At 39.7% G+C, this 20,220-nt stretch overlaps 1 long non-coding RNA gene across 4 annotated transcripts; it reads left to right on the top strand.

The window, feature by feature from the left end:
* Positions 1 to 10,382: 10,382 nt before the first annotated feature.
* On the top strand, positions 10,383 to 11,841 carry LOC118489314. Of its 4 annotated transcripts, none has more exons than XR_004887223.1 (5): positions 10,388 to 10,487; positions 10,585 to 10,647; positions 10,747 to 10,874; positions 10,980 to 11,090; positions 11,208 to 11,841. It is a non-coding gene; the product is annotated as an uncharacterized LOC118489314 (long non-coding RNA). The 4 variants fall into 4 exon arrangements; XR_004887220.1 differs by having other exon boundaries at positions 10,747 to 10,891; XR_004887221.1 differs by lacking the exon at positions 10,585 to 10,647 and having other exon boundaries at positions 10,383 to 10,487; positions 10,716 to 10,891.
* The last annotated feature ends 8,379 nt before the right edge of the window (positions 11,842 to 20,220 follow it).

Below are 20,220 nucleotides of genomic sequence, written 5' to 3'. Positions count from 1 at the left end.
AGTCGAGTAGCGGAAGCATGTACACAAAAACAATAACTCCGATTTAATCCCGTTAGTGATCTAATTAAATACAATTCGTTTAAACAATTAACTAATGCAATCATATGGTGTTTAGGGTTTTATACCTTTGACGGAAAATTGAAAGAACCCGCACGATGGATCCAACAAACTTCACGCTAGTTGACAAGTTCAAGTACCCGCAAATCACTAGAATCAACTCTTGATGTATAAAAAAACCCAACACGGAGGCGGTGGGGACTTGAGACGGTGGTAGCAGCGATGCAAAATGGGGCGGCACAAGGTGGGGCGTCACGAGTTTGAGTGATGTGGATCGGGGGCGGCGCAGAACTGGCGTCTGGTAGCAGCGGGTGGGGGGTTTTTGTAACTAGGGATTTTCCCCAACCCTTATCTTATATCTATATCTCTAATAAAGAAACCTTGGGGGACACATGTCACCCATTGGTTTAAGCCAACTCAGCTGACACTTGGCATAGCTCTAGTTTGAGGATTGGAGAGGCTTCTTATGTACGTTTCTATTACACCATAACCTTCATTCTAACATTTAACCCTAGTTATCATTCTCTCTCTCTCTCTCTTTAAAGATCATCGGTGACGACCTCCATCTAACCGTTCTCTCATAAGTTTCCCTTTTATCACCATTAACCCTAAATCTCATCTAGTCCCTCTCTCAAACATCATCGGACGAAATCAAATCCATCATCGCTACTTTCTTCTTCTTCTTCATCATCAATCGCAGTAGGTACTATTTTTAACCCTACTATTATTTTGTTTTGGTTTTGATTTTTAATTGATTTTGATTATCAATTTGGTGAATCAAAAGGAAGTGGTTGCAGTTTTTAGGAAGAAGAAAGTGAAAATGAGTTCTGCAGAGACAAAATCAATAGTGATCATCGACGGTAATGATTCCCATATATTCTTCTTTTATGATTGATTGAATGAATCATCGACGGTTTTGTTATGTATTGATTGAATGTTATTTGAATATCGATCTTAGATTCTCTGTTTGTTATTGTTTTTTGACACACGATTTCATTTTGTTTGTTTCTGTTGGTGCAGTTGTCTGTCGACTACATCTTCGTTCGAGTCTTAGTTTAGGACTGATTGTTTTGAGCACGAAAATCAAGAAAACATGAATTAGTGATGATTTCGCTCCAAATGACTTTCTGTCATTACAAGCGAAATCACATGATAATCTTGATTTCGCTCCAAATGTCTATTAGTTGATTTCGCCTGAAATGTAATACCTGATTTCGCTCCTACTGATGTTGTGTACTTATGAGCGAAATCAGTAGCCTATAAATAGGTTCTTATAAGCGAAATCAGTAAGAGGTTAGTAGTCTTGTTTCCGACGGCGAAGCTCCGTCGAAGTGTCTCCGCATCTGTAACAGCTTTATAATCAATACAAGAGACAATTAATAGTGAAATCAAGCTAAACAAAGACTGAATCAATGAATTCCGCCTCTGATTCAGTCTGAGCACTCTTCTGATCGACTTGTTAGGTCGTTTCGCGATCCTACAAGTGGTATCAGAGCTCAGGAGGAAGAGTTCTTACCGTTTAGCTCGTTTTCGCTGGAAAATTCTGATTTCTACTCATTTTTTCTTCAACAGAACGAGACTTATTGGTCAAAACCTGTTCAAAATTTCACAAATTATAGGAAATTGGACATAGATAAACCCTTGAAAGTTTCATATCTAAATTCGGACTAAAAATGGACTAAAATTGACTCCGAAATGATTTCGCTCGAAAAGGACACGTCTGATTTCGCCCAAAGTTGTTTAATTTCACTCAAGTTTTGTTGTTAATTTCGCTTCAAAGACACATTTGTCTAATTTCGCTCCAAATACAAGGGTGATTTCGCTCTTAGTTAAATCTGATTTCGCTCCTAGAGTTCAAAGATTGAGGTTTCGTTCCAAATACTTTCTGATTTCGCTCAGAATTGTTGATTGATTTCGTTTAAGACTGCCAACCAAGTGATTTCGCTCCAAGTAGCAAAATCTGATTTCGCTTTTATACAAATATCAGATTTCACTCCAGTGATCAGGATTATTTCGCTCCAAAGAGTTTTCCACTTGAAAACTCTAATTTCGCTCGAACCTTATTTGTGTAAGAATTGTCGGGACAGTTTAAAAGATGGAAACGGTCTTTGATGAAAAGGAAAACAATGATCTTGAAAGGTTAAATGATTGGTATCGAGGATATTTCAGTAGTCATTATCAAGGTTTGCACAAAAATGTTTGGAGTATCCGATTCGAATGTTTTCTGTGTAAGAAAGATGAAAAATTAGATGATCTGGAGAAGCGATTTGATCGTTTAATTTACTATTTGAAAGAAAATCAGATAGTAATATCAGAAACTGAAATGGTAGCACCTATCACTTTCCTGTTGAAATTGGATATCAGACCTGATGTTTTCATTGTTTCAGGTGTGCGGGTTTAAAAGATTTAGGGTTTGGTGAGGCATAACCGACGTTAATGGCTCTTCTTAGGAAAAACAACATTTTTGAAGATCGGGTGGCCAGAGTCAACGCACTTGACTCACATGTTTTCATTTTTAAGTGATGTTTTGAATTATACGCATATAAGGTCACACTAGAAGATGGAACTCATTCAACTGAATAGACGATCTGAATGGGATTACATCCACTAGGCCTCTCAGCTGCTAATGCAGTCGTATGCCGAGGTACTAATAAGTAGTGAAAGTAAGCTCCTGGCTAAAATGAGTCTTGGTTCTACCCACCGGCAGTTGATTAAGTGTGGGAATTTGCTTTTTTTTTTTCAATTCCCTAACCCTAAATTTGTTTTCTTTAGGAAGACTGGGGCATTTCGCCATCGTGTCATATCTAAGAATTATCTTGCAATACACATATCTTAGTATCCGGTGTCTCTTTCACGGTTAGCTTCGTTTCTCAAACTAAACAAGCCTAATTTTGACTTATATACTATCCATGTTTTTCTGTTGTGTCTGATTTATTATGTATCCGAACCAAAATACGCCATATGCCACAACCATCGTAGCTCAAGTTCAAAACACCACCGATCTAGATAAAGATCTCTTTCCCTGTATAGGTTAATTACTCTCCTTATATGTGTGCAATTGTAAATAAAAATATTCGATCCTCATTTTGAAACCTTAGTTTATGAAGATCATGAATTGAGTTTGTTTAATCAAGCTCCATCATCACTTTTGTTTAGTCAAGGTCAATAATTGCAGTCGGTACAACTACAATTGCATTTGAATTCTTATTTTGTTGGTTTTCTTATTTGGATAGTAATTTCTTTTGATATTTGTTTTATAACACATAGGACATGCACCCATCAAAGGGCCTCTTACTCCCATAAGGTACCTAATATATAGAAAGAATTGCATAGGACACCTGGTTATGCATTTGTTGAGTTTGACGATCACATGGTTGCGCTAGATGCTATTCGGGCCTCGGAGAGTATGTTCATTGTTTATGTAGATGTACCAATGTATGATCACCATGTTGGGTTATATCGTTGGGTTTCTCTTACAGTTTTATGTTGAATTTTTATTGTGATTTCAATTTTCATTTTATTGATTGCGGCTTTGTGTTTTTATATATTTTCATCACTCATGTTAAACAAATAATATCACAAGTGTATCTCAATATGTATAGGGAAAAACATGTGGCGTGTAGATCTCTTTCACAGCTCAAAAGGAGATGGTGGTGGGCGTGGTGGTGATCGGGTGGTCATGGTAGTGGTGATCACCTGAAATGTTATCAGTGTGGTGAGCATGGTCAGTTTGTTCATGAATTCCGCAACCATGGCGGTTCACGTGGTGAGCCTGGTCACTTTCTCAGTCATTAAACTAAATAAAACAAGTTTGATGGCAATTTTTGAAACAAAAGAAGATGACACTAACTCTTGATAAGAAGTCATTGATGTTGGGTTCTGAGATAGCTAAATTTATATTTAACTGATTATATATTATCTTTTTAATGTTTTTTTCTTTTGCAGTCTGGAAGCTTATATCTACCGGAATCAACTTGACTGCTTTATAAAAGCAAATATGGACATATATCGGACGCGATGGAAGTTGTTTTGAAGGTATCTTATTCCTAATTCGTATATTGTGTATTGGTTGTGTTAGATATTTAGATTAGAGCACTTTATGTTGTGGTAAATTGGATTAGAGAAGGTAGTTTTTTTTTTGTTGTCAATAGTAGAGGCTGGAGAACGATTTATATTGTTTTTTTTATGACAGACATTTGTATCATAGTTTATAGTTTATATGTGACTTTTATTTTAATTTTGTTTTTTTGTTTATGCCTTGTATAATAAACCAAATCGCATCTGAGACACCGATTTGAATTTTGGTTGTCGTACAATAAAACAAGTCGCAATCAAGTTACTTAAGTTTCTACGCCGCCGCAACATGTGGCGCTTAAATACTTGGTAAGTTTATGAGATTACTTTTTTCTGGAGCTCCACTAAACGATGACTGCTCGGGCAAGGTTTGAGAAGGCCGGCGGTGAATGTTTGACATTTGATGAATTGGCTCTTAGAGATTCACTTGGAAAAAACACGGTATCATGCGGATTTGTTTTATATTGACTTAAGCCCATGCAAACGCCCGATGATTTTTGAACACATGGTAGCTGCAGATTCTACAGCGAGGTCCAAAGAATTCGCGTGAGGCAGTGAAGCACTTTGGAAAAGCGCTCGGTGTCCCTCAGTGTGCGATCCAATGGAAGGAAGTTAGAGAAGGCTAGAAGAAGAAACGACAAAGGTTTTAGAAACTAAGTTATCTTCGATGGTACTTCTTGAAGTCTAACTTTTATAATTGAAAACAAGTGTTTTACATGATAGTTGATGTATTTACTATTAACTGTTTTTATTAACATTTTCTGCTTTTTATTAATATTATCATTCATTTTGGTCAATGACTTATTATATAATGTCTTATGGTGGTTTAAATGTATTATGTTTGCCGGAAAGCCAGTGTATATGTACAGTATGGGAGGGATGGCTGCACACGGGTTGACTATTCTACCTTACTCATTGACTTATTCAGAATCTGCTATAATTGGTTGTGCAGTTTTACTACTTATGGTGCCATGGCCCATGCAGCCCAGGTTCGTCCTAGCTGTTGAATGAATTCAAAGCACGTGTTTTTTAGTCTGGAACGTGGGTTTAAAGTAGTGAAGTTATGGAGCTGAAGTCGTGAGTCATTAAGTTTTTTATCTAGTCTTTATTTATTGTTTACGTGGTCATGTTCTGCCTAGTAAGTAGGAAGTCAGTTTTTTTTATTTCAGTTATTATGTTCCCTATTTAAACTCTTGTTTTGGTATTGAATTAGATTATCGAGTCTTCAAAGTTATCTGTGAGGTTTTTGTGTGTTTGTGATAAAGCCTGATTAAACCAACATCTGGTATCAGAGCTACGCTCAAGATTCATCGTCATCATGGCTGGTGCTTCATCTGATTCAACTCAACAACCTGTCACTCCTGTCTTCAAGGGTGAAGGCTATGAGTTCTGGAGCATTCGCATGAAGACACTTCTTCGATCAAAAGATCTCTGGGAGTTTGTGAGTCAGGGTTTTTCTGCTGAAGACAACGATCAGACTAAGTTGAAGAAAAATAGGAAGGAAGATGCGAGAGCACTGGCTCTCATCCAGCAGGGGGTTCACGATAGTGTGTTTTCTCGAATTGCTGCTGCAACAACCGCAAAACAGGCCTGGACTCTTCTTCAAACGGAGTTTCAGGGAGATTCAAAGGTTCTCACTGTGAAGTTACAAGGGTTGCGTAGAGAATTTGAAACACTGCAGATGAAAGACAACGAGGCAATTTCTGATTTTCTGTCTAGGGTTATGCAGATTGTGAACAACAAACGTGCTTATGGTGAGGAAGTAACTGATCAAGTGATAGTTGAAAAAGTGCTGCGAAGTCTGCCATCCAAATGGGACCATGTCGTTACAGCAATTGAAGAATCAAAGGACCTGGCAACTCTTTCTTTTGATCAACTCATGGGGTCGTTGCAATCTCATGAGACTAGGGTTAACAGGTCCAATGATGTTGTTAAAGAGGAACAGGCGTTTCCGGCTGAGGCCGATGAAACGCATATGCCAATCCGGGGTAGAGGAAGAGGAACCTTTCGAGGTCGTGGACGTGGACGTGGCAGATCGTTCGGTAGAGGCAGAAGTAGTATTCAATGCTACAATTGTAACCGTTACGGGCATGTGAAGGCTGATTGCTGGGCTGAGCCGCAGGCTCATGCAGTTCTGAATAATGAAAGTGTGGAGGAAGAAGAGAATCAGCTCTTCATGGTCATGAAAGATGATGAGAGTTTGGATGAAGGGGATAGCAAAGTCTTGATGGCTGAAGGACGAGGTAGAAGCCAAGTAAGCAAAGTGTGGTATCTAGACAGTGGGTGTTCCAATCATATGACTGGGCAGCAGGAGTTGTTTCAGAGATTAGATGAAACAAAGAAGGTTTCAGTTAAGATGGGCAATGGGAAAAGCATTCAAGTGGAAGGAGAAGGGAGTGTTAAACTTGAGGTGTCACCTGGGGTTACCAAATCTTTGTCTGATGTTCAATTCGCTCCTGCCCTAGGGTATAACTTGTTAAGTGTTGGTCAGATGATGAGGGCAGGTTACAGGCTTGTGTTTGATGGAGATGCATGTACTGTAACAAACAAAAGAACAGGTGAACGGATGTGCAAAGTTATGATGAGTGCTAATAATGTTTTTCCTTTCAATGTCACTCAACCCCATGCAACTTCCTTGGCTGCAATCATACCAGATGACCCGTCTCTTTGGCACCAAAGATATGGTCATCTGAATGAGAACAGCCTTCGAACACTGAGTGACAAGGATCTTGTAGCAGGGCTGCCTCGCATTAGGTCTCTTGCATTATGTGAAGGATGTATTTATGGGAAACAAGTTAGGCGATCTTTTCCAACTCATGCATGGAGATCAAGTCAGCCGCTCCAACTCATCCATGCAGACTTGTGTGGGCCAATGCCTACTCCATCACTTGGAGGTAACCGCTACTTTTTTCTGCTAATTGACGATTATACTCGCATGAGCTGGGTGTATTTCTTAAAAAAGAAATCAGAAAGTTTTGAAAAATTTAAGTTTTTTAAGGCAAGGGTTGAAAGGGAATCTGGGAAATTACTTAAAACTCTCCGCACGGATCGGGGAGGGGAATTTTGTTCTAGTGAATTTACTGTCTTCTGTGAACAACAAGGTATACATCGTGAACTCACTGCACCTTACACCCCGGAGCAAAACGGGGTGGCCGAAAGGAAGAATAGGACTATTGTTGAGATGGCTCGCTGTATGTTGAAAGCAAAGGGTCTGAGTAAACAGTTCTGGGGAGAAGCCGTAGCTACAGCTGTGTATTTACTCAATCTATCTCCTACTAAGGCAGTTGAAGGCAAGGTACCATTCGAAGCATGGCATGGCTACAAGCCGTCCGTGAGCCATTTGCGGGTGTTTGGATGTGTCGTGTACGGTCTAAAACCATCTCAGCAAAGGAAGAAACTTGACACAAAATCCAACAAGTGCATTTTTGTTGGCTATTGTGCTCACTCTAAAGCGTACAGATTGTATAATCCAGAGAAGAACATCATCACAACATGCCGAGATGTGGTGTTTGATGAACACGCAACTTGGAATAGTGATGTTCCTAACAGTGAGCAATCTGTTGTCCTTCAAGATGGTGATAACCATGAAGAGGAACCAGCTAACAATGGCTTAGAAGCTGCTGAAAATCAGCAGCAGTCAACTCACAATTCTAATGGCAGTTCTAGTGAAGAAATTGGGTCAAGTAGTTCAGAAGAAGGTTCGCCTAAGATGCGATCTATTGCTGATCTTTATGATTGTACTTCTCCAATACTTGATGATGTTGAAACCTGTCAGCTTGCATTATCGCTGGTTGAACCGGAGTCGTTTACAGAAGCAGTTAAGTATACTGAATGGTTAAATGCAATGAAAGATGAACTGATGGCATTGGAGCGACACCATACCTGGTCTCTCACAAAACTTCCAAGTGATAAAAACGTGATTGGTCTTAAGTGGGTGTATAGGACCAAAGTGGGGCCTGATGGAAAGATAAACCGGTATAAGGCAAGACTCGTTGCCAAGGGGTATACTCAAGAGCATGGGATCGACTTCGAAGAAACGTTTTCTCCAGTCGCCCGGTTCGAAACAATCAGGTTAGTGTTCTCTTTAGCTGCACAACAGGGGTGGAAATTGCACCAATTTGATGTCAAGTCAGCTTTTTTGAATGGGCCTCTTCATGAAGACGTTTATGTATCTCAACCTCCTGGTTTTGAGATTCAGGGAGAAGAAGACAAAGTTTTTAAACTGCATAAAGCCTTGTACGGGCTGAAGCAAGCCCCTAGGGCTTGGTACAGTAGGATTGATGCATACTTTCAAGATCATGGTTACAAAAGATCCAAAAATGAACCCACTCTTTACATAAAGAAGACTCAAGGTAATGATCTTATAATTATCTGTCTGTATGTTGACGATATAGTTTTTACAAGTTCATCTCTGGAGTTAATAAGTGAATTCAAGGCAAAGATGATCAGCGAGTTTGAGATGACTGATGTGGGGGAGTTACAATACTTTCTTGGTTTAGAAGTTGAGAAGAAAAAAGATGGGCTGTTTATATGTCAAAAGAAGTATGCAAAAAGTTTGCTTGAAAAGTTTGGAATGAGCGAGTGCAAAAGGGTTCCGACTCCAATGAACGTAAATGACAAGTTTCGAGTTGAAGATGGCAGCAAGCTGGTGAATGAAAAACAATTTAGAAGTCTTGTGGGTGGGCTCATTTATCTCACCCACACTAGACCTGATATCTTGTTTTCTGTGAGTCTCATTTCTCGGTTCATGCAGAAGCCAACAGCAATTCATCTTGGTGCAGCAAAAAGAATTTTGAGGTATATTGCAGGTACTGTTGGTCATGGTCTCTGGTATGGAAGAACTAAAACTGTTAAACTTGAAGGTTTTACTGATAGCGACTGGGCAAGCTCGTATGAAGACCGAAAGAGTGTATCAGCCTACATGTTTTCAATTGGGTCAAGTGCAATCTCCTGGAGCTCAAAGAAACAGCCTGTCGTAGCCTTGTCTACATGTGAAGCTGAATATATTGCTGCTAATTCAGCTGCTTGTCAAGGAGTGTGGTTAAGAAAGCTTTTATTGGAGTTGGGATACGATCAGAAGGGACCTACTGTAATATGGTGTGACAGTAAGTCAGCGATTTTCTTAACAAAAAATCAGGGTTATCACAGTCGGAGTAAGCATATCGACATCAGGTTTCACTACATCAGGAACCTTGTTGAAGACGAGCAAGTGGAGCTTAGATTCTGCACTACTGAAGAACAGGTTGCTGACATGTTTACCAAGGCTTTGGGAAAGGAACAGTTTAGCTACTTGAGGGCTAGACTTGGAGTTGTGGAGCTTTGAATCCAGGGAGGGTGTTGAATGAATTCAAAGCACGTGTTTTTTAGTCTGGAACGTGGGTTTAAAGTAGTGAAGTTATGGAGCTGAAGTCGTGAGTCATTAAGTTTTTTATCTAGTCTTTATTTATTGTTTACGTGGTCATGTTCTGCCTAGTAAGTAGGAAGTCAGTTTTTTTTATTTCAGTTATTATGTTCCCTATTTAAACTCTTGTTTTGGTATTGAATTAGATTATCGAGTCTTCAAAGTTATCTGTGAGGTTTTTGTGTGTTTGTGATAAAGCCTGATTAAACCAACACTAGCGATGTTATTGTAATCCTCAGTCCGAAAATGCACTTACAAAGATCAAAGTACATATACCCATTTCTTATTTTACTTTAGTTTTTGTTATGTCATTTAGGTTTTTGAACTATAAAAAAAAAGATTTGTGTTACGCCACCGAACAACATAATTAATGTCTTTAACACCAAACCCATCTAAAAAAAGTGGCATCCATACTATCTTCGACATTCTGTTTGCACCACTAAGCCTTTTTGTGGGATGTGAACCGGACCAAGATTAACAAGCCCAACCCATGAACATGCCCATTTGTAAGATTCTCCTTTCTTCTAAAAAAGTTTTTGTAGACTAACATTCAATCATCCTCAATTGGAAATATTTAAGAATAACATTGAATACTAATATTTAAGAATAATAATCAGTTTTTTGTTGAAGCCGCGTTTAACGCGGGAGTTACCCTAGTATATATATAAATGAAAATAACGTGGGCTGATGTGGCACTCAATGAGGGCTTCTAAATCTTGTGTTTTGGCTCCAGAACCATGGGTAATAGTTGTTTCTTAATGGATAGTGCGTGTTTTACCATACTCGGATTTTTGACCCGGGTATATAAATGTTCTAAGCATCGTAAATCTTTCATTCGTTTTATTCAACACCACTATTCAGACCTAAATCAAAGAACGTTTCTTTCTAAACCCTAGCCTCCTTCATATCGCTCTTCTGGGTCAATCATATTCTCATCAAACAGTTCAATAATCAGGTACCCAAATCTGTTTAGATAATAGGGGTTGTATCTATGTTGATTTCACTTTTTGATAACCGATTTTGATTATAGGTATGATTCCTCTCAATCATAGATATGATTCCTCTCAATCATAGATATGATTCCTTCAACCAACTTGAATCTGATTGTTGATCATGTTAGTTTTCTATTTTTTATTAAAATAAAGTTGAATATTTTAGGGGTTTGGTTAACTGTTTTTTGTAGATTTTAGGAAACCCTAATTTTGATGTCGCAGTTTCACTCCATTTCACAAAGAAGGAATCAGTTGTTCATCACCAAAATCCGTACTCGCATCAACAATCATCAAGCATGAGCATAATCTAATGTTAATCATTGATTCTTGGTTCCAGTTTTCATTTTTCGGTATGAATCTTCAACTTGTAAGTTTTTTTCTTTTCAATGCTGTTAACGATTATGTTGTTTTCTTTTCTGATTTACAAACCTTGAATGGATTGTGCTTTATTGAAGCTTGAAGATCTCCTTCCATGGATTTTGGCAAATATGGACCATTTATAGCCCTTGCAATCCTCAGACTTTCCTCTCTATGTCCCTTCTAATTTTACCATCTTCATTATTCAGGTATGTCTTCATTGTTATCTTTATTTTTCCTGGATTTTGTATGTTTTTTAATTCATTATAGTAGTCTGCTAGATTGTATAGTAATTTGTTTGTTTGAATATGAACATTGGATTTTAGACGATAGATTTGATTATTGCATATAAACGGACTACACACAATCCTCATTATTGGATTTTGTCAACAACAGGTAAGAAATTATGTTTGTCGTGTTTTGTTTTTTTCATTGATTTTAGGGGTTTTAAGATATTTGTTGTTACTGTGATTTGAAGGTTATTAGGATTTATGAATATATTAAATAGCTGACTACAAGTATTATTTGTTATACTTGTGTTGTTTTAATATTAAACTTTTATGACATAAGTGGTTACACTTAAATTTATTTGTCGTCTTTGCATTATGGTTTACTGAATCTATATTCTACAGGCATACATTGATTTGAATAAGGTGCATAGTAACAATGCATTTGGGAAAACAAGTAGAGGTGTGTGTGAGCTTTCGGGTGTGGATATCATGATGGGAATATTCATAAAAACATCTGGTTCATGTGGTGGTTATATAGTAGGATCCAAGGTTTGTTTCACCTGTCTCCTCTTTATCTTTTTATTATTTATATTTTTATTCTTCATCTTTATTTAATGTACTATGTAATTTCATTTATATTTAGATTATTTATAAAGTTGTATGTCATCAGTTATAATCAAAGGTATGTTGTAAAGTTCATTCCTTCTTTGATTTTTATTGTTAATGTAATCAATCTGTGTTAACTTTTATTTCTTTTCGACATCGTTGAAGGGTGTGCAAACATAGATATAGGGTTAGCTCTGGCGAAAGCTCTCGAGGATTCTGGATGTGGTTCTTGATTTCCTTGATTTTGGTTCTGGATTCTTTTATTTGTATGATTATATTATGAATTTGTGAGTTGGTTCCGATATTATTTAGATTTATTTTAATTATACACTTACGATTATTTAAAATTAAATTCTCGAGCCCAAGAAGTAGTCCCGGGTGATAACCTAGTATTTATATAAATACTAATTACACCTAGCTCCTCACTAGATTATAGTGCCTCTATACCTTTGAACTAACAATTAACTCCAAAATCTATCTTTTAATTTGATATTTATTAGATTAATGTAAAACTAATACTATTTAATAATTAAATAATTAATACCCTAATCCTGTTAATTTTTTCGTTGAACAATTAAACCTCAATTATTTCTCAAAGAATCAATCCGTTAAATATTTCACTAAATAATTATTTTTCGCAATCTAATTACCACATTTCATTTACAAATACTTAACTATCAAATATTATAAATTGTTTTTGTTAGGAAACTTTGTAAAGGTTGAAGAAAACTGATGAGGGAATCTGATCCTTCGGATTAGATTTGTTGCTGACAAAGTCAAAGAGTTACACAGAAAAAGATACATGACTATTGGACAAGAGAAAGACAAAATTGGCACCAAGAAGATCAGAAAATCATCTACAACATAAAAAGAAGATTGGATCAGAAGAATATGATGTTTTTTATGATAAATCTGATAATTATCATCAGAATTTGATCAGATCCGATCATTAGAAATCTGATGATCAAAGACATCAGATTTCCGATAAAGAGCTCATCAGAATTCGGAAGAAGCAACTTGCTAAACCTATAAGATTTGCACAAACTCCAAGTGACTAGTGGACCAAAGGATTCAATGAATATTCAAAAAAACTATTTTTCTCAATATAAGTGCATGAATAAACAAATATTTATTTATGTCCAACATTCTCCATAAAAACATCTTATAAACTCCATTTTCGTTCAACACAAAATTCATTAATTACTCCTTTTTAATAGCCAATAATCACACAATCACCTTGTAAGCTTTTCAAAGTGATATAAACTTAAAAGTTATGTATCTCAGTTTCTTGAAAGTTTAATTTCTAATTCAGCACATCATTTTCAATACTTGTTGAAATCATTTACCAAGTTTAGTTCAACATTGTTATCTAAGATCAACGATTGGTATCAAACCATAATGGATAAGTCATTTTCAAAAACGATCAACTACTCGACTATATATTTTGAATACTTTGTTTTTCAAAAAGTATTTTTAACTAAAAATGGCAAACTTTCAAACTCGGAACAATGCATTCAATATCGGGTCTATGTCAATGCCTCTGACTTTAGTCAGAGAGTAGTACCCCCAATGGAGAATCAGGATGATCAATTTCTTTAATGGTCATGATCGAGCTATGTTTCAGTCCATTGAGAAAGACCCACATATACCCCGTATTGAAATAGCAACTATCCTAGAAACTGATCAAACTCCAGCAACTCTTGCGTCACCGGCTCCAAAACAAGAAGGTTTATGGAGTGACACTGACAAGCAATTGGTGGAAGCAGATGAAAGGACCGAATCACTCTTGATTATGACGCTTCCAAATTATGTATTTTCACATGTGGATGCATGTCCATCTGCAAAGGAAATATGGGATCAATTGGAAAATATTTGTGAAGGATGAGAAAGAATGAAAAGAAATAAGAGAATCAATTGTGTCTCATCTTATGAATGATTTAAAAGTCTTCCAAATGAAAGTCTTTCAGAAACATATAACATATCTGTAAAAATTATGAATGATTTAAAAAATTCGGTGTTGAAAATCAAATGATGAAAGAAATGTCAAACTTTTGGATGCCTTGCCAAGAGAATGGAGAAACCTTACCATGACTCTTGCCTCCTGTGACACCCCGTTGAAACACGCTAGCTTGGCAGTGGCTGCTTCAACTTTCGGGACGAAAGTTCTTAAAACTTGGGGATAATGTGACACTCGAGGTTTTTCCGAACGATCACCTTGTAATATTTTGTGTGTATATATATATTATTAAATGGAAACGTGATTTTTGCATGACATGTGATGTATGTATGTATTATATGTATATATAAGAGTCGAGACCACGACCCGAGACCATGACTCGCAACCGGGCGGTTGCGAGTGGGCCACTCGGTCTCGAGTGGGCCTAGTGAGCCGAAACCGGTTGGGCCGAAACCCCCAAGCCCAACTCGTGACCCCTTGTATAAATCCCACCCTTTTTCCCCACTTGCTTCATTTTACACACCAACACTTCTTCTAATCTCTCTCACTAGAAACCCTCTACAAACACCACTTTCCTTCTCCTTGATCTCGGTTCAAGCAAGGATATCGGACAAGGACTCGGTCAAGACTATCACTCGCATACTCCATCTTCTCGGTTCCCTTCTCTTTGTTTTCGGCCCTCCTTTCATAACCGGTTAGTGTTATCTCCTTGGTGTATAAGATTTGTGAAATATTATGAACTAGAAATGCCTTGTATTCTTGCTTGAATGATATGTATATGAACTAGAAAAATGCTTGGTTAGTAGTATTTTACATGATTTTTAGGAGGATTTGTGAAGATTGGTCATATGTGAAAACCCTCATATAACATGTTTAAAGATGGCTAAAGTATAGTGATTTAGGAATGATTATGCCAACCAAAACTATGTTCAAGATTATAAAGTGTATGTTTTACTTGTTCTTGCATGATAATCTTGTTGTAAATATGTGATTTTTGGTTCATAAATGTATGATTTTGTTAAGGAGAAAACCCTAGAAAACTATGAACATTTGATGAACTAGTTGAAGATGGTTTGAAGATTTAAAATGGCAAAGTTTGATCTATATGGTTTAATGGTCAAATGAGGAAAAGTGTTTGTAGAAACCTTATTGGTAGTTTCCGGATATGGGTCTGATTTCATATGTACAATTTGGACTGTCTTTTCTGCATCATCACGTGTATATGAAAGTGACAGATTACGACTCGCAACGACAGCATTCCGACTCGCAACGACGGCATTACGACTCGAAACCACACGGTTGCGACTCGCAACCAAAGCATGACAAGTCGAAACTACGAGATTTCGACTCGAGACTACGACGGTTGCGACTCGCAACCAACACGTGACAACTCGAGACCACGGTTGCGACTCGCAACCACCGCGTGACAAGCCGAGACCACCTGGTTGCGACTCGAGACCAGCTGGTTGCGAGTGGGCTGTTCATTTTAGTTATTGGGCCTTTCTGTGTTGGACTATCTGTTAAATGGACTTTGTGATGCTGTGTTCTGTTTACCTGTATGTATGTTACGTGCCAGTATGTGTTTTACGTGAATGTTTGTACACCGAACCTGACCTATACCGGTAACCATGTTAGGACGTGGTGACCAGCGTGATTGACAAGTAACCTAAACCTACCGAGCAACCCAAGGTGAGTTCACCACTTAAAAGCATGCGTCCCGGTGGTTTGGGACACGAGACTAAAACAATCCTATCCCCTGGTAAAAGGGGATACCATTTACATACCTTCCCTAGTAATTGGGAACAAAACTTACTTTTCCTTCCCGGGTATTGGGAAACCTTTTGGTTAATTACTGTTTATACGGATTGCAACTAACGGCACTAAACGAAACTCTATCACTCAAGTCCCTACTACAAATACCGATTAGTCGCCGGGTTAGGCGAGCGGGTTATTAGTTGATAGCGCTATTTAGGTGTTTACCAGCCTCACACCGTGCCCTGGTTTGGGACGGTCGTGAACTAATGTACTCAGAAATCCGTCAATGATGATAGAACGTTGACATCGGGGCATCCTGCGGATACGCAACGGTTACCTAGTGTTCGGTATTGGAAAAACAGTTTAGTCGCTAACTTTTGGGGTAGCTCCCCAGGGCATGTATAAACGGATAAATTAACCGGCGAAACAAAGTTTTTGGTAATTAAAACTGGACAACTAGTGGACTCACTCAGCATTATTGTTGACCCCTTACTGCATGCTTTGCAGGTAACCAGTGACGATGGAGCTTGCAGCTTGGGAACGTGTAGTGTCTATTCACCCTTGTGTTGGGTGTTACCTTATTTTGAAACATGAACTTTGTTCTAAACTACCTTACTTATGCTTCCGCTACTTAGTACTGTTTTGAACCAAAACTTTAAACTCTGAACTTAATATTTGCTAAGCTTACGAATAGTAAGTATTACTTTTGTTATCAACTAAAGTATTCAGTATAATTGGTGGCTGGATCCTGGTCAGTCACGCCCCCGAAGCGGGTGTTATCCGCAGGTGGATTTTGGGGGTGTGACAGATTGGTATCAGAGCCATTGGTTATAGTGAACTTGGTTTTAAAAAAAAGGGAAAATCTTTTTGGAGAAAACCAGACTATAACCCGTGACTCGTGACGACACTACACTCTAAGTGCAAGGCTCGACACATTTGACCTCATAGCTCGGACCAGTGTTTACTTGTTTACTTTATGTTTCCTGTTATGCTATACGTACTAGTGTGCCTAACTAGATAGATACACCTCTCTCTTCTATCTCATTCTCGCTACACTACGACACCACACTCATACTGTGTTTTCTGGTTATGAAGACAATGAGTGGACGCGGAAGAGGAAACATTAACATGACGCAGGCTCAGTTCACTAACCTGCTCAACACCGTGGCTGCAGCTTTCGCAGCTCACCCTATAGGTAAGCTCGTTGTTTTAGGATGTTTAGATCCTACCGCCACATCGACTTTTCGCCTCTAAACCTATACGCTTCGCTTCTCACGAACAGGTCAGCATGCACCTGCGCAACCACCAGTGTGTACTTTCAAAACTTTCATGGATTGCAAGCCTCTCCCTTTCAACGGCACTGAGGGTGCCATAGGTCTTCTGCATTGGATTGAGAAAATTGAAGCTGTTTTTGCTGTTTGCGAGTGTCCGCCTGCAAATTGGGTGAAATTTGCTACTGCTACGCTTGAAGGAAGCGCGCTTTCTTGGTGGAAGGCGCAGATTCAGATGTTTGGTTTGGAAACTGCAAATGCTACGGCATGGGAGGATTTCAAGGATATGATTAAGGATGAATACTGTCACCGGGATGACATCCACAAGCTTGAGAACGAGTACTATGAACTCAAGATGGTTGGGTCGGAAATTGAAACTTACACCAAGTTGTCCAATGACTATGCTGCTCTTTGCCCGAACATGTCTCGACCAATGTACCGAAGGATCGAACTATACATCAAGGGTTTGGCTCCAGAGATTCGAAGCCATGTCACTTCAGCCAACCACACTACCATTCAGCCGATTGTTCGACTTGCTCACAAACTTACAGATCAGGCCGTAGAAGAGGGCCGGTTGCCCAAAAGGATTAGTGCCACTGTTGGAACTTCTAGTGACAGCAAGCGTAAGTGGGAAGGAAGTCAAAGCAAGGATGCTAACCCCACTCAGGCCCCAGCACAGCAAAGGAAAACCGAAAACAACAAGGGCGCTCAACAACAGGGTGGCTATCGTGGAAACCACCCCAAGTGCAACAAGTGCAATCGACATCACAGCGGGCAGTGTGTGAAGGGCCAGTGTCAGCGATGTAACAAAATGGGGCATGAGGCCAAGGATTGCAGAAGTCAGTTCCCAGCTAGACAGAACCAGCAGCAACCCCAACAGCAACAGCAGCAGGGAAACAACCGGGCATGTTTTAAGTGTGGAGCTGAGGGACACTTTAAGAAGGATTGCCCTGAACTGAATCAGAACCGCAACAATAATCAGGGAGCTGGGAACAACAATCAGAACAACAATGCTGGGAATGGTGCCAGAGGAAGAGCTTTCGTGATTGGAGCTGGTGAAGCAAGGAATGACCCCAATGTCGTGGCGGGTAAGTTCCTACTCGATGATCGTTATGTTTCTGTGTTATTTGATTCCGGTGCCGATGCTAGTTATGTATCCCTACGTATTAGTAAGAAGCTTAAGCGTCCGCTTTCGTTACTAAGTTCTCCTCATATCGTCGAGTTAGCTAATGGTAGAAACATCGAGGCCTCACACGTTGTCAAGGGTTGCAAACTAGAGTTGTCTGGTCAGACATTTAGTATCGACCTTTTCCCTGTTACTCTTGGAAGCTTCGACGTCGTTATTGGTATGGATTGGTTATCCAAGCATCGCGCTGAGATCCTTTGTCAAGAGAAAGCAGTTCGTATTCCTCGCCGTTCTGGCAAACCCCTCATTGTACAAGGTGGCAAAGGCGGAGAAGTCTCAGGCGTTATCTCGTTCTTGAAGGCCCAGAAGTGTTTACGGAAAGGGCACACCGCTATCTTAGCACTTGTTACCAACACGCAGGAAAAGGAAAAGAGGATTGAAGACTTTCCAGTAGTGCGTGACTACCCCGAGGTATTTCCTGAGGAATTACCTGGACTCCCTCCCCATCGTCAGGTCGAATTCCAAATCGAGCTAGCTCCCGGGGCAGCGCCTATAGCTCGTGCGCCTTATCGACTAGCCCCCGCAGAATTGAAGGAACTCTCGACGCAACTACAAGAACTATTGGATAAAGGATTTATCCGCCCTAGTTCATCACCCTGGGGAGCACCGGTACTCTTTGTTAAGAAGAAGGATGGCACGTTCCGAATGTGCATTGACTATCGTGAGTTGAACAAGGTTACCATCAAGAATCGTTACCCTCTCCCGCGAATCGACGATTTGTTTGATCAACTGCAAGGATCGAGCTACTACTCTAAGATTGACCTGCGATCCGGCTACCATCAGTTAAGGGTCCGTAACGAAGACATCTCCAAAACTGCATTCAGAACTCGTTATGGTCATTATGAATTCCTCGTTATGCCCTTCGGAATGACCAACGCCCCTGCAGTGTTCATGGATCTTATGAACCGGGTATGCAAACCCTACCTCGACAAATTCGTGATCGTTTTTATAGACGACATCTTGATCTACTCGAAAAGTCAGGAAGAGCATGAACAACACCTACGACTTATCCTCGAACTCCTTCGCAACGAGCAACTGTATGCCAAGTTCTCGAAATGCGACTTCTGGCTTCGAGAAGTCCATTTCCTTGGGCACGTGGTTAACAAGGATGGAATCCACGTCGACCCAGCTAAGATCGACTCTATAAAGAATTGGCCTACCCCTAAGACTCCGACTGAAGTTCGCCAATTTTTGGGATTGGCAGGTTACTACCGCAGATTCATTCAGGGATTCTCAAAGATTGCACAACCCCTCACTACGCTCACTCAGAAAGGCATCACCTACAAGTGGAATGAAGCACAGGAATCTGCTTTTCAGAGGCTTAAGGATAACCTCTGCAGTGCTCCTATTCTCTCGTTACCTGAAGGCACTGACGACTTTGTGGTCTACTGCGATGCGTCTATTCATGGGCTCGGTTGCGTGTTGATGCAACGCGAGAAAGTTATCGCTTACGCCTCTCGACAACTTAAGACGCATGAAAGGAACTACACAACGCATGATTTGGAACTGGGAGCGGTAATATTTGCGCTTAAGATATGGAGACATTACCTGTACGGTACCAAGTGCACCATTTACACCGATCACAGGAGTCTCGAGCATATCTTCAAGCAGAAGGAGTTAAACATGCGACAACGTCGATGGGTCGAACTTTTGAATGACTATGAATGCGCCATCAAGTATCATCCGGGCAAGGCCAATGTTGTGGCAGACGCCCTCAGCCGAAAGGACACTATACCACGGCGCGTGCGAGCATTACAACTTACCATCCAGTCTAGTCTCCCTACCCAGATTCGAAATGCTCAGATTGAAGCTCTGAAACCGGAAAACATCAGGGCTGAGTCCCTGCGAGGATCGAGACAACAACTAGAACAGAAAGAAGACGGCGCCTACTATGTGGCAGGGCGCATTTGGGTCCCACTTTACGGAGACCTACGAGAGCTTGTGATGGACGAAGCCCATAAGTCCCGTTATTCAGTACATCCTGGTGCAGATAAGATGTACCACGACTTGAAAACCACATACTGGTGGCCTGGCATGAAAGCCCACATAGCAGCCTATGTTGGCAAGTGTTTGACCTGTGCAAGAGTCAAGATCGAGTATCAGAAACCAGCAGGCCTACTACAGCAACCCGAAATCCCGAAATGGAAATGGGAACAGATTTCCATGGATTTTGTTACAGGGCTACCTAGATCTCAACGCGGGAATGATACTATTTGGGTGATAGTAGATCGTTTGACTAAGTCTGCACACTTTCTGGCCATTAAGGAAACAGACAAGTTTTCTACCTTGGCAGAAATCTATTTGAAGGAAGTAGTCTCCAGGCACGGGGTGCCA

Source organism: Helianthus annuus, chromosome 17, assembly GCF_002127325.2.
Source record: "Helianthus annuus cultivar XRQ/B chromosome 17, HanXRQr2.0-SUNRISE, whole genome shotgun sequence".
Taxonomy (NCBI): domain Eukaryota; kingdom Viridiplantae; phylum Streptophyta; class Magnoliopsida; order Asterales; family Asteraceae; genus Helianthus; species Helianthus annuus.
This window is presented reverse-complemented; position numbering and strand designations above follow the sequence as displayed.